The 7500-nt window shown below is 27.0% G+C and overlaps 1 long non-coding RNA gene across 1 annotated transcript in view; it reads left to right on the forward strand.

Moving 5' to 3' along the window:
• LOC133636298 (uncharacterized) overlaps positions 1 to 7500 on the forward strand; it is a 174399-nt gene that overhangs the window by 114884 nt on the left and 52015 nt on the right. The gene's annotated exons all lie outside the window — the stretch shown is intronic.

Below are 7500 nucleotides of genomic sequence, written 5' to 3' on the forward strand. Positions count from 1 at the left end.
TCTGTTGAAAAATTCACAACGTGAGAGAAAAAAATATATATATATATATGATTAATAATAATAATATATTCTTTTTTTTTTTTTCAGCTAAGAAGGGATAGTGTGAGTTTGGGGGAAAAAAAACATACATTTTCCAAAAATAATAATGCATCAAAATCAGTGTTATGAATAATTTGACTATTATTGGCTGTAATTACTTCATCGAAAGTATTCCACTTAGTTTTTTGTAATGTTGCTTATTTTGTGGTTTTCCCATCATCAAAAATGTTGATTTTTTTTTTTTTTTTTTTTTTTTTTTTTTTTTTTTACAAAAACAGCATAAAACATACAAAAAAAAAAACATATACAATATATAAAACTGTATATATCTTTGGATAGGTCTAAAGCTGTTGAAATATTTCAAGCATTTAAAGTAAAAAAATAAAAACAATTTAAAAAGTTAAATAAAATAAAATAATTAAAAAAAATATATATATTATATATGACCTACTTTTTTCTTAACACATCTGATAGTGAGTTTTTTGGAAAAAGTGTAATTTTTCCAAAAATAATAGCTCTCCAAAATCAGTGTTATGAATTGTTGACCTATTAAAGGCTGCAATTACCTAATATAAAGAATTCCAATTTGCCACGCATTTTTGGAAATATTGCATATTTAGTGTTTTCCTATATTTTTTTTAGTTTTTTTTACAAAAAGAGCATAAAACATGGGGGGGGGGGAATTATTTATAAAACTTTATATCTATGGATAGGTTTGAATCTGTTGAAAAATTCTAAACGTTAGAAAAAAGAAAAATACATATATACTGTATAGGGATATATGTGGATAGGTTTGAATCTGTTGAAAAATTCAAAACGTGAGGGGAAAAAAAAAAAATATATATATATTAATATTACATATATATATATATATATATATATATATATATATATATATATATATATATATATATATATATATATATTTTTTAGCGCATCCGTTTTTCAGCTAAGAAGGGATAGTGTGCGTTTTAGGGAAAAAAAACATACATTTTCCAAAAATAATAATGCATCAAAATCAGTGTTATGAATAATTTGACTATTATTGGCTGTAATTACTTCATCGAAAGTATTCCACTTAGTTTTTTGTAATATTGCTTATTTTGTGGTTTTCCCATCATCAAAAATGTTGATTTTTTTTTTTTCCTTTTTTCTTTTTTTTTTTTTACAAAAACAGCATAAAACATACAAAAAAAACCCATATACAATATATATAAATTGATAGTGAGTTTTTTGGAAAAAGTGTAATTTTTCCAAAAATAATAGCTCTCCAAAATCAGTGTTATGAATTGTTGACCTATTAAAGGCTGCAATTACCTTATATAAAGAATTCCAATTTGCCACGCATTTTTGAAAATATTGCATATTTAGTGTTTTCCCATATTTTTTAAAGTTTTTTTTTTACAAAAAGAGCATAAAACATGGGAAAAAAATTATATATAAAACTTTATATCTATGGATAGGTTTGAATCTGTTGAAAAATTCTAAACGTTAGAAAAAAGAAAAATACATATATACTTTATAGGGATATATGTGGATAGGTTTGAATCTGTTGAAAAATTCAAAACGTGAGGGAAAGAAAAAAAATATATATATATTAATATTACATATATATATATATATTTTTTTTAGCGCATCCGTTTTTCAGCTAAGAAGGGATAGTGTGCGTTTTAGGGAAAAAAAACATAAATTTTCCAAAAATAATAATGCATCAAAATCAGTGTTATGAATAATTTGACTATTATTGGCTGTAAATACTTCATCGAAAGTATTCCACTTAGTTTTTTGTAATATTGCTTATTTTGTGGTTTTCCCATCATCAAAAATGTTGATTTTTTTTTTTCTCTTTTTAAATTTTTTTTACCAAAACAGCATAAAACATACAGCAAAAAACATATCAAACATATAAAACCGTATATATCTTTGGATAGGTCTAAAGCTGTTGAAATATGTCAAGCATTGAAATTTAGAAAAATAAAAACAATTAAAAAATAAAATAAAATAATAAAAAAATATATATATATAATATATGACCTACTTTTTTTTAAAACGTCTGATAGTGAGTTTTTTGGAAAAAGTGTAATTTTTCCAAAAATAATAGCTCTCCAAAATCAGTGTTATGAATTGTTGACCTATTAAAGGCTGAAATTACCTTATATAAAGAATTCCAATTTGCCACGCATTTTTGAAAATATTGCATATTTAGTGTTTTCCCATATTTTTTAAAGTTTTTTTTTACAAAAAGAGCATAAAACATGGGAAAAAAATTATATATAAAACTTTATATCTATGGATAGGTTTGAATCTGTTGAAAAATTGTAAACGTTAGAAAAAAGAAAAATACATATATACTTTATAGCAGGGGTCACCAACGCGGTGCCCGCGGGCACCAGGTAGCCCGTAAGGACCAGATGAGTCGCCCGCTGGCCTGTTCTAAAAATAGCTCAAATAGCAGCACTTACCAGTGAGCTGCCTCTATTTTTTAAATTGCATTATATACTAGCAAGCTGGTCTCGCTTTGCCCGACATTTTTTATTCTAAGAGAGACAAAACTCAAATAGAATTAAAAAATCCAAGAAAATATTTTAAAGACTTGGTCTTCACTTGTTTAAATAAATTAATTTTTTTACTTTGCTTCTTATGACTTTCAGAAAGACAATTTTAGAGAAAAAATACAACATTAAAAATTATTTTAGGATTTTTAAACACATATACATTTTTACCTTTTAAATTCCTTCCTCTTCTTTCCTGACAATTTAAATCAATGTTAAAGTAAAAAAAAATTTTGTGTGTAAAGAATAATAAATACATTTTAATTTAATTCTTCATTTTAGCTTCTGTTTTTTCGACGAAGAATATTTGTGAAATATTTCTTCAAACTTATTATGATTAAAATTCAAAAAAATTATTCTGGCAAATCTAGAAAATCTGTAGAATCAAATTAAAATCTTATTTCAAAGTCTTTTGAATTTCTTTAAAAAATTTTGTTCTGGAAAATTTAGAATAAATAATGATTTGTCTTTGTTAGAAATATAGCTTGGTCCAATTTGTTATATATTCTAACAAAGTGTAGATTGGATTTTAACCTATTTAAAACATGTCATCAAAATTCTAAAATTAATCTTAATCAGGAAAAATTACTAATGATGTTCCATAAAATTTTTATAAAAGTTTTTCTCTTCTTTTGTTCGTTTGAATTTTGAATTTTAAAGAGTCGAAATTGAAGATGAACTATGTTTAAAAATTTAATTGTCATTTTTTTCGTGTTTTCCCCTCTTTTAAACCGTTCAATTAAGTTTAAATATCATTAATTATTAATAATAACATAGAGTTAAAGGTAAATTGAGCAAATTGGCTATTTCTGGCAATTTATTTAAGTGTGTATCAAACTGGTAGCCCTTCGCATTAATCACTACCCAAGAAGTAGCTCTTGGTTTCAAAAAGGTTGGTGACCCCTGATATAGATAGATAGTACTTTATTGATTCCTTCAGGAATCAATATATCTATCTATAAAATATCTATCTATATGTTTGATATAAAAATGGCGGCGAACCTAGCTAGTAGTCTCTCTCACTGCCTGACTCAATTTAATTAAAACAAGTCAAATTTGATCCGTACTTTAAAAACATTATGTACCATTCATTATGTATTATGTATTATCTATAATCATTTGGAAAACTACATTAGCTTAGCGACGTATTGCTAGGCAGAGTTCAAAGTTCAAGCCTAACTTTACATAAAGGCAAATTGAAACCAAAAGCTTCAAACCACGCCCATCCACACGATGCAGCACTAAAACAATGGCTGGGTCTCAAGTCGAACACTTCCGCTATGTACACTGCATACTTAGTTTCTGAGGGCACACACTAGGGCTGGGCGATATGGCCCTTTTTTAATATCTCAATATTTTTAGGCCATATCGCGATACACAATATATATCTCGATATCTTGCCTTAGCCTTGAATGAACACCTGATGCATATAATCACAGCAGTATGATGATTCTATGTGTCTACATTAAAACATTCTTCTTCATACTGCATTAATATATGCTACTTTTAAACTTTCATGCAGAGAGGGAAATCACAACTAAGTCAATTTAGCAAAAGTGTATTTATTAAACAGTTATTAAGCAGTGGCACAAACATTCATGTCATTTCCAAAACAGAAAGTGCAAGATTGTCAGAGACATTTTAAAACAAGCTACGAGTGCACTTTTGTGCATGATGTCACTAAGATGACTTATCAAAACAACACTGAATTAAAGTGCACTTTTTGTACAGAACGCCACTGCAATAGTTTAAGAACATGTCACACAAGATATTTCAATAAGTGTCAAATAAAAATGAGCTGCATAGTAGGAAATCAAATAGTGTATGTCCTTCGCTATGTGGTAGGTTCCTGCGGACATGATCTCCTTTTGTTGTGGACTCTTTTTTTTTTTTCACACGGTGTTGATCTGGAAATGTTTGCCCCGGCATTTTGTTGGTGTGGCACCGAACGGAGATGTTGACATGCGGAGTAAGCACTCTTGATTCTCTAGCGCAGGGGTCACCAACGCGGTGCCCGTAAGGACCAGATGAGTAGCCCGCTGGCCTGTTCTAAAAATAGCTCAAATAGCAGCACTTACCAGTGAGCTGCCTCTATTTTTTAAATTGCATTTATTTACTAGCAAGCTGGTCTCGCTTTGCCCGACATTTTTAATTCTAAGAGAGACAAAACTCAAATAGAATTAAAAAATCCAAGAAAATATTTTAAAGACTTGGTCTTCACTTGTTTAAATAAATTCATAATTTTTTTTACTTTGCTTCTTATAACTTTCAGAAAGACAATTTTAGAGAAAAAATACAACCTTAAAAATGATTTTAGGATTTTTAAACACATATACCTTTTTACCTTTTGAATTCCTTCCTCTTCTTTCCTGACAATTTAAATCAATGTTAAAGTAATTTTTTTTGTGTGTGTGTAAAGAATAATAAATACATTTTAATTTAATTCTTCATTTTAGCTTCTGTTTTTTCGACTGAGAATATTTGTGAAATATTTCTTCAAACTTATTATGATTAAAATTAAAAAAAATTATTCTGGCAAATCTAGAAAATCTGTAGAATCAAATTAAAATCTTATTTCAAAGTCTTTTGAATTTCTTTTCAAATTTTGGTTCTGGAAAATCTAGAAGAAATAATGATTTGTCTTTGTTAGAAATATAGCTTGGTCCAATTTGTTATATATTCTAACAAAGTGTAGATTGGATTTTAACCTATTTAAAACATGTCATCAAAATTCTAAAATTAATCTTAATCAGGAAAAATTACTAATGATGTTCCATAATTTAAAAAAAAAAGTTTTTCTCTTCTTTTTTTCGTTTGAATTTAGAATTTTAAAGAGTCGAAATTGAAGATGAACTATTTTTCAAAATTTAATTGTCATTTTTTTCGTGTTTTCTCCTCTTTTAAACCGTTCAATTAAGTTTAAATATCATTAATTATTAATAATAACATAGAGTTAAAGGTAAATTGAGCAAATTGGCTATTTCTGGCAATTTATTTAAGTGTGTATCAAACTGGTAGCCCTTTGCATTAATCAGTACCCAATAAGTAGCTCTTGGTTTCAAAAAGGTTGGTGACCCCTGCTTTATAGGGATATATGTGGATAGGTTTGAATCTGTTGAAAAATTCAAAACGTGAGGGAAAAAATATATATATATATATATTAATATTACATATATATATATATATATTTTTTTTTTAGCGCATCCGTTTTTCAGCTAAGAAGGGATAGTGTGCGTTTTAGGGAAAAAAAACGTAAATTTTCCAAAAATAATAATGCATCAAAATCAGTGTTATGAATAATTTGACTATTATTGGCTGTAATTACTTCATCGAAAGTATTCCACTTAGTTTTTTGTAATATTGCTTATTTTGTGGTTTTCCCATCATCAAAAATGTAGAATTTTTTTTTCTCATTTTTTACAAAAACAGCATAAAACATACAGCAAAAAACATATCAAACATACAAAACCGTATATATCTTTGGATAGGTCTAAAGCTGTTGAAATATGTCAAGCATTGAAATTTAGAAAAATAAAAACAATTAAAAAATAAAATAAAATAATAAAAAAAAAAATATATATATTATATATGACCTACTTTTTTTTAACGCATCTGATAGTGAGTTTTCTGGAAAAAACTGTCATTTTACCAAGAATAATAGCTCACCAAAATCAGTGTTATGAATTGTTGCCCTATTAAAGGCTGCAATTACCTAATATAAAATATTGCAAATTTGGGCCTTTCCCATCATGAAGAAATTCTTATTAAAAGATAATAAAATGTGTATATAAAAAGATTACAAATATATACAAACTTTGATTGTTCAGAAGCTGTTGAAAAATTTTAAGTACTGAAAGTATGAAAATATAAAATGACTTAACACCATTTTTGAGCATGTCCATTTTTTTAGCTAATAAGGGATAGCATAAGTTTTTGGGAAAAACTCATTGTTTTATAAAATAATAATGCATCATGATCATCACCGACTGGCAAACTCTTTCCTCGCTTCCTTGCTGTTGGACGTTTATTGTAGATCATAAATCATGCCTCTCACCTGGATAGTAGAAGGATGAGGATGTATTCCGACATGTTGCTAATTTACACCTGGAAATTGGCAAGAACAACACGAAAAGACGCTTTTTTTTGCGAGAATTATGAGACATTTTTCATCTAAACGGGAATAAAACCAAATTCTGTCAGTCGGCATCCTAATGACCGCAGACCTTGTGCAGTAAGTGACGTTTTATTATGTTTGTTGTATTTTATGAAGTCTGCAGTGAGTAATAATTAGTTGTGTTGTTAAAAAAAGCAAACATTGTAATACTTTTTTTTAAAATAATGAGCCGCATATGCTTAAAATGATCAAAATATGTCAATATTAAATGTTATTATGAATGTTACTACATGACATATATACTTACATCATGTATATATTACATGTTATTATGAATGTTACTACATGACATATATACTTACATCATGTATATATTACATGTTATTATGAATGTTACTAGATGCTACATATATACTTACATCATGTATATATTACATGTTATTATGAATGTTACTACATGACATATATACTTACATCATGTATATATTACATGTTATTATGAATGTTACTACATGACATATATACTTACATCATGTATATATTACATGTTATTATGAATGTTACTACATGACATATATACTTACATCATGTATATATTACATGTTATTATGAATGTTACTACATGACATATATACTTACATCATGTGTATATTACATGTTATTATGAATGTTACTACATGACATATATACTTACATCATGTATATATTACATGTTATTATGAATGTTACTAGATGCTACATATATACTTACATCATGTATATATTACATGTTATTATGAATGTTACTACATGACA

Source organism: Entelurus aequoreus, linkage group LG20, assembly GCF_033978785.1.
Source record: "Entelurus aequoreus isolate RoL-2023_Sb linkage group LG20, RoL_Eaeq_v1.1, whole genome shotgun sequence".
NCBI lineage: Eukaryota > Metazoa > Chordata > Actinopteri > Syngnathiformes > Syngnathidae > Entelurus > Entelurus aequoreus.